This window comes from Perognathus longimembris, unplaced genomic scaffold (assembly GCF_023159225.1).
Source record: "Perognathus longimembris pacificus isolate PPM17 unplaced genomic scaffold, ASM2315922v1 HiC_scaffold_5927, whole genome shotgun sequence".
NCBI lineage: Eukaryota > Metazoa > Chordata > Mammalia > Rodentia > Heteromyidae > Perognathus > Perognathus longimembris.
Window position 1 is genome coordinate 1 of NW_025961408.1, and position 8,200 is coordinate 8,200.

An 8,200-nucleotide genomic window follows, 5' to 3' on the forward strand; every position below is an offset into this window, starting at 1 on the left:
GCTAGCCAGTGAGCAAAAGTGATAGTTAGGTACTGAGTTTGAGTCCTGATCTTGGACCAAAAAAGTATATTAGATAACTTTTTTTTTTTGGCCAGTCCTGGGCCTTGGACTCAGGGCCCTGGCTTCTTCCCGCTCAAGGCTAGCACTCTGCCACTTGAGCCACAGCGCCGCTTCTGGCCGTTTTCTGTATATGTGGTGCTGGGGAATGGAACCTAGGGCCTCGTGTATCCGAGGCAGGCACTCTTGCCACTAGGCTATATCCTCAGCCCCAAGATAACTTTTAAACATGTAGAAAATTCCTTGTGACCTTTTATTCAGAGTCCTAATTAAGTTCCAAAGTGTCAGTCTAGAAATGTGTTGAAGTTTGCTTTCTATCAGCATGTAGCACATCTTGGCAGCTATGTATTGAACACTTGAAGAAGTGTCTTCTGAGCAGGGGGTATGCAGATCACAATGGTCCTCTAATTTTTTTTTAAGTTTTTATTATAAAACTGATGTACAGAGAGGTTACAGTTTCATACGTTAGGCATTGGATACATTTTGGTCCTGTAATTTTTTGTACCTACTCTGTAGAGTACCAGTATCAACTAAGATCTAGTAAGTGTCTTGTACTTTTTTTGTATATCTTTCTTAATGGATCCAATACTTTGTTTTTTCTTTTTTTCTGTGATTATGAGCAGATTAAAGGTAAGAAGTAGCTATGTTGAATTCTGGTTTCAGCAGTCTCTCTACTTCACTATTTTGTACCGTAATCCCTAGCAATTAAATTATGTCCACTTATACATGAGAATTTATATAAGAAGGAATTCTTTTCCTAGCATTGGGTCACTGCTTTTTCCTCTTGAAACCTACCTTGTTTGTAATGGAAGGAATGAGTGTGAACACAGAGCAGTGTACTCTCAGGTCCACCCAGGTGTTTCTGAAGTTGCATAACTGCTGTGAACCAAAGCTTTTGTTTGATGGGTGCAGCCGGCAAGCCTGGGACCATGTGCACACTTTCTACCTGTATGGTTGTTGTGGAAAGACAATAGTCTATAAAAATAGAGACTTGGCTGAGCACCAGTGGCTCAGGCCTGTAATTCTAGCTATTAGACAGGCTGAGATGTGAAGATTGTGGTTCAAAGCCAGTCTGGTTTCCAGTTAACCACCAAAAAGCCAGAAGTGTGCTATGGCTCAAGTTCTTGCCTTGAGCAAAAGGAGCTCAGCAACAGCACCCCTGCCCAGAGTTCAAGCCGCAGGACTGGCAAAAGCAAGCAAACAAACATTACATTATACAACACCAAGAGTGAACCTAATGGTCTCCTGACTGTTGGGATTTCTCAGTTTGGGTGAGGTAATGTGTGGTTGAGCAGTTGGCACTTGGACTTGCCTCTTCTGTGTATGTAATATTTGTTAAGTGCTCATGTCTCGTTCCCTTTCGGTCGAGCAGATGAATTACCAGGATGCCTTGGAAAACAGCAGCCTGAGCTGAGGGCCTTTCCCTGGATGTGTCTATACATTCCCAGCTCAGAATTCTGGATGATGAACATCCCAAGGGGAAGTACCATCATGGCTTAAGTGCTTTGAAGCCCATCCGGACCACTTCCAAGTAAGAAGCTCTGAAGGTTCATGAGTCATCGGCAAAGCACCAAAAGCATTTTTGAAAATTTGGACTGAGATGAGGCAGTTGGGGAGATGTACTTTTAATCAACAGAACTGTTTACTGAAGTGTATTTTAAATATTGTCTTCTGGGTGTATGTTGAAGTTTTGTGACTTGGTTTCTCTTTACAGAAACCAACACCCAGTGGACAATGCTGGCCTCTTTTCCTGTATAACATTTTCATGGCTTTCTCCTCTGTCCCACGTAGCCCACAAGAACAGGGAGCTCTTAATGGAAGATGTGTGTCCTTTGCCCAAGTATGAGTCTTCTGATGTGAACTGCAGAAGGTAGGCATCTCTGGTTCATCCTGTTTTCCACATACCGGATGCTAGGCCTAAGACAGGAGGGTGTGAATTCTGCAGCTGTCCTGGGTGGGGCGGTCTCCTAGGGGTGGCTTCCCCTTTGCTCTTCTGCTTTATTTCCTATTTCACTATCATACTATTTTAAGCATGGGCTCTCTCTCTCTCTCTCTCTCTCTCTCTCTCTCTCTCTCTCTCTCTCTCTCTCTCTCTCTCTCTCAGCCCTGCTTCTCTTCCTGAGTCTGAAGGGAGATTTTGTGGCTGCCTTGTGACAGAATACATTTTTGTGGTAGCTGATTGTATGATTAAAATCTAGTTTGCTACTTTGCTTTTTACCACAGCATCCTTCAGAAAGGGCGGGGGCCCTGACAAAGGAAGTTATCCCTAGACTTTATTCAGGGGTAGGCCTTTTGGGGATGGAAGGAAGGGCTCTTGTTCTCATCATTTTCTGTACCTTGGAATGCTCCCTATCTGGAATAAATATGCACATACACAGAAAGGGATTTTTCTCTAGAAGGTAAATACTATGTGTATAATTTTAAAGGAGAGACTTGTATGTGCTATTTCAGAGCCTTCAGACAAAGAAACTATGGGAGGGAAGCTAGGGTGTGTCTTTTTCTCTGAGGAGATGTGTAACAGGAAGAGATATGCTTTGTTAAGACTAGAGAGACTGCGGCAAGAAGAGCTGAATGAAGTTGGACCAGATGCTACCTCCCTGAGAAGGTTTGAGTGTATCTTCTGCCTCACCAGGCTCATCCTGTCCTTCATGTGCCTGATGATCACGTAGCTGGTGGGCTTCAGTGGACCAGTAAGTTCTAACCATCCTTTCTGATGGTCTCCAGGAGCCCAGCCCTGTTCAGCTCTTAACTCTCTTGTGCAGTTACTGGGGTTATGCTCAACTTGGGGTAGTTAGCAGCTTTAGAGATACCTCCTTCTCTGTTGGAATGGGTCAGTGGATTTGGGAGTAATGGTGGCTTCCCAAGCACTGAAATGATGATGGGCTGTACTGGGAGAGAAGAAAGAGCTAATTTGCATTCCTAGGGTGGGAGTGAAACTGAACTGATCCTGGTTCTGCACAGGACTGTGCTTCTTGGTTATATGTTGATGTGAAATAACAATCTTGATCTGGGCAGATGTGTCATGGCAGTATTGTGAACATAGTCTTACTTTGTATGCACTGTGAACCAGCATGGTAACATACCAAATGCCTGGAAGCAGAGTATCATGATTAACAGTTGGCAAATGAACCCTCAAGGAGCTAGAGGATTGTCAAGGTTTTCAGAGTTTGACTTGGAGTCCATTTCAAGCTTTGGTGTATAGGGTAAGCAATGGCAAGTGTTGGGGTGTTAATCTTGGTATTTTCCTAGTCTAACAGAAGCAGAGTAGGTAAGGGAGTCTTTGACAGTTTTCTGGGCATCTGTTTTTTTTTTAATTAATTAAATTTTGTTGAGAAGTTGTTGTGCAAAAGGGGTACAGCTACATAATAGGGCAGTGAGTACATTTCTTGTGATATCTTACACCCTCATTTTTCTTTCCCTTCCCTAGATCAGGTAGGCATATATACAATACCCAGTGTACCAAAAACCATATACAGTAGCCACATGGTGTACGACAAAGGAAATTCACCTAGAACTTTAAATATAGCATCAATAATAGAGTTTGCTTATCCTTGTCTTATATGATCATACATACATAGCTGTTGAGCTATTGTGATCCACTGAGAGGTCTATTTTACACCTGTTTATGTTTAGTAGTTGTTTCGTTTTAGATACGTAATGTAAGGTCGCTGACCCAAACCTGTGGAAATACCATTTGACAAGATTTTTTTGTTTCACAGACCTGTCCCCCCCCCCAACCACATTAACAGTCATATATCAAGGAGACCATACCCCTTTGTTCTCTGTGTTCTAGGTTTGTAAGACTTTTTTTTTTTTTTTTTGCCAGTCCTGGGCCTTGGACTCAGGGCCTGAGCACTGTCCCTGGCTTCTCTTTGCTCAAGCCTAGCACTCTGCCACTTGAGTCACAGTGCCACTTCTGGCCATTTTCTGTATATGTGGTGCTGGGGAATTGAACCCAGGGCTTCAAGTATACAAGGCAAGCGCTCTTGCCACTAGGCCATATCCCCAGCCCTGTGTTCTAGGTTTGTCTTGCTAAACATTATTTGTCCCAGTTCTGATCATTTCCCTGCGAATAACAATATTTTATCATTTCTAATCGCTATGTAGTATTCCATTGTGTATAGGTAACACACTTTTTTAATCCATTCATCTGTAGAGGGGCATCTGGGTTGTTTCCATATTTTGGCTATTGTGAATTGTGCAGTGATAAACATGGATGTGCAGATGTCCTTTTGATACCCTGAGACCTGTTGTTCAGGTGCCTAGGAGTGGTATGGCTGGGTCATAGGGTAGGTCTATGTTGAGTTTTGAAGAACCTCCATACTGTTCTCCAAAGTGGTTGTACTAATTTTCACTCCCACCCACAGTGGAGAAGGGTTCCTCTTTCTCCGCTTCCCCTCAAGCATTTGTGGTTGGCTGAGTTCAGAGTATAGGCCATTCTAACTGGAGTGAGGTGGTATCTCAGGGTTGTTTTTATTTGCATTTTCTTTACTTCCAGGGATGTTGAACATTTCCTCATATGTTTCTTTGCCATTTTTATCTCTTCTCCTGAGAAGTCTCTCTTTAGCTCTTTGCCCATTTAATAATTGGTTTACTGGGTTTGGAGGGGGTTAGTTTTTTGAGTTCTCTGTAGATGACAAATATTAGGGCTTTGTCTGTTGCTGTGCTGGTGAAGATCCTTTCCCATATGTTTGGCTGTCTTTCTAGTTTGGTGGCTATGTCTTTAGCTGTGCAGAAACTTTTTATTTTGTGGTAGTCCCATTTGTTGAGTCTCTCCCCTATCTGTTGTGCCCCTGGGTCTATATTCAGGAAGTTCCTTCCTATGACTATACGTTCTAGCTTCTTTCCTACTCTGTCCTTCAGTAGTTTCAAAGATTCAGGTCTGATGTTGAGGTCCATGATCCATTTTGAGTTGATCTGGGCATCTGTTTTTTACACCTTCTGTGTTGCCTTACATTGAGTTTTTTTTATTAAATCTATTCTCTACATATTTGCCTTGAGGTATCAGAGCAGTAGTACTGATTATGCTGTGCATTTTCCGTGTGTGGGTAAGCTGGAGGCTCATGGTTTGAGTAAGTATATGTTTAAGATGCATGGTGACTAGGTAGAACTAATTTATAGTTTTGATTTTTCTTTTCTTTCTTTTATGTTTCCCTCCCTCCCCAACGTTTGATGCCTTTTAAAAAGTTTTGATCTCTTTTGCTGAGGCAGAGAACACTATTTTTCTGATATTTCTGGGGTTTTATATTAATTGACCAACTAACACAATTTTGTATAATTTTTATGTAAATGAAACCTTGTAACTGAGATACTATTTTATGTTATTACTGATAAAAATGTCAAACATTTTCTTAGAGCCATCTTTTCCAAGAAGAGCTTCTGTCCTTGTTTCATTACAGAGCTGGTGGCTGCTCTGATCTGTAATCAAATTCTTTCATCTGGATAGCATGGCATGGAGACAGGCTTTCTTGATTCCACTCTCCTCAAAAAAAATTCCATAGGTTTTTGGGATTGTTAATTTTTTTCCTTGAAAAAAATGCTACTTATGCATGTTCAGCTTGGTGGCTTTTAAGGTCACTCCCTTGAGCCTCAGCGGTTCAATCATGAAACAACTGGAAAAGCAATGCACACATCTATTATAATAATAATTCAAAAATTATTGCTGCAGCTGTCTTTTTGAGACCTCTTTTCTTTTTGACTGGAAATAAAAGAATTAGGCCAGTTTGAGATTAGTACCAACAGTGAGCAAATTTCCTGTGAGCAAACTTGGATCCTTTTAGGAACATTCATTTTAAATTTTTGCAGATTTTCTAAGCTGGCATGATTTCAAACTGGCTTGCCCTGTTCTTACATAAGAACACCTTCCCCAGATTACAAGCTTTCCAAGTTATTTCTTGTTTCCTCGTAGGTGTCCTTGTGACCTGTTAGCCAAACAGACCAAATAAAGCACAACCAAGCCTGTGCTTTGTGTGTGTGTGTGTGTGTGTGTGTGTGTGTGTGTGTGTGTGTATGTGTGTTGTGTGTTTAAATTCACTGGCCATCTGATGGTGGGATGATCCAAGGGTCGGGCAATGCCAGGGAGTCAGTGACCCATGTACAGTTTACATAATCACAGTGAACAGAGTACCAGAATCTGTCCAGTTAGAGATGAAGAGTCAAAACTTATAAAACTAACAGAGACATTTTGGGGTCCTTTTAGACTCAGATAGTTCTGAAAAATCCAGGCCTTTCCTAGATGTCTCTGTACAGTTGGCATCTGCCTTAGATCCAGCCACAAGAGAAAGCTGCCTCCAGCAGCACTGTCTCTTGGTGAATGTGAACTGCCCCAAGGCCCTGGGGCTAAAGACAGTGAAAAAACGTTTGAGTAGGTAAGTTCTCACCCTCCATCCTTCTCTCCATCTGCAGCTTGCTTGGTGCTGTCAGGATCTGGACTTGAGGGGAGCCTCTGTAGTGGAACCAGTGACAGAAGCTGTTCTTGAGAATTTTCAGGATGGCTGTATTCTGTGCTCAGAATGAGAGAGTCAAGCTGGGCAGAATCTCTCACCAAGAGTTCAGGTATGATAATGTTTATTCACTGGGAATCGCTTTCCACAGCCAGACAGCTATGCTGATAACCTGGAGTTTTCTCCCAGTTTGTTTAGACTTAAGTGATAAATGTGTAACTTTTTTTAAACTGAATTCTGTTTGGATATTTCAATAAAAACCTGTTTTTTCTTCTCCCATACAAAGTCATATCCACTGTCATTACTTTTGTTAAAACCCTGAGTTGGAAGTTCTTTAATCTACTGTTTCCTCTTTCCCTCCCTTTAAAGTTTTACATAGTGTTAATATTGGTTCTGTCCTTTGCCTTCCCTGCCCCTCCCCTCTGGGAGAGGCTGGTGCTCTTACTCAGTGCTGAAAGGGGCACTGTAAAGGGATGGGAAGGAAGAAGCCCAAACAACAGCCTGCTGTCCTTGCAAGCCTTTCCTGGAGACTGGTCCACAGTTCCTTGGTGTGTGAGAAAGGGCTTCATCTGGTGCCATCTCCTGAGTGCTTCAGGGGAGGAGGAAGGGCTCTGTGACTCAGGTCCATATTTTGGATGCATACTGGAAAAGAAGCCAATCTTCTTGGTAGTAAACCAGCAACCCATGCATGTGTGCAATGGGGAACCAATCATTGCATTTAAACCTAAAAATAAAAATTGGAGGGAGGGCAGAGAGAATATAGTAGTTCTCAGAATCAGAACTCCTCTATAGATCGAGTTATAGAGTATGACATAAGTCTCATTAATGAGAATATCCTAGGGCCTAGGAGACATGTGATATTAAGCTACTTTTGGGAAAACAGAAAAATACAAATTAGCTCAGAGTCTGGCTTCTGAAGATCAGCATTAGATACTTGAAGATAATTGTACCTCTGTTTCTGTCTGTGGTTCAGTGCTGGCTTATACCTGTGTTAACCTTTGCTGTAAGAAAACAAGGTAGATGGGTGGGTGGGCTTTGAGTTTACTCTTTTTCTTCCTTAGGTTGGGGGATTGGTTTGGCTTTCTTTTGCTGTGGTATGTTTTGCTTCATTTTTGCCAACCTCAACCTTAGTATTAGCTACAAGGACTTGAAAAGACTCCAAAGAATGCCAGCCCTTTTTCTTCAAGGCCTAGAATTTTATATTCCATCATGAACAGACATAGCTTCCACATAGCTTCATGTATCAACAGCACCAGTAATTATAAACAGAGTGCCTCTTTAGGGACTTTTTAGGATATTTTGTGTTTTAATTCTCTTTCCTTAGCAGCAACGTCTTTATTCCTAGAGCTTCTACTCCGGTGGAGAATCACTACAGCTTCAGGACCTGAGTGGCATCTTCCTGACGGACTGCTTTGGACTCTGGAAACATATTGCTTCTGTTTTGTATTTCCAATGTGTGTAGTTATGACAATAGCCAGAGACCAGATGACCTGTTAGATGCTAGCCCTCTGTAACTGAACTCTGTATGCTCTTGCTGTCGTACAGTGTTTGTGAGATGGTCTTTGAAGATGGTATCTTTATATATTTTTTCTTTCATTTTCAATAAAAACACATTATCTCCACCTCTTGGTATTTAATACTGTTGTTGAATGTGCCTGTGTGAGTGTGTGCCCCAGCATTGCAGGACCTCAGAGCTGGAG

At 41.9% G+C, this 8,200-nt stretch overlaps 1 pseudogene; it reads left to right on the forward strand.

Moving 5' to 3' along the window:
- The first annotated feature begins 1,442 nt into the window (after window positions 1–1,442).
- LOC125345565 lies at window positions 1,443–7,728 on the forward strand (annotated as a pseudogene).
- The last annotated feature ends 472 nt before the right edge of the window (window positions 7,729–8,200 follow it).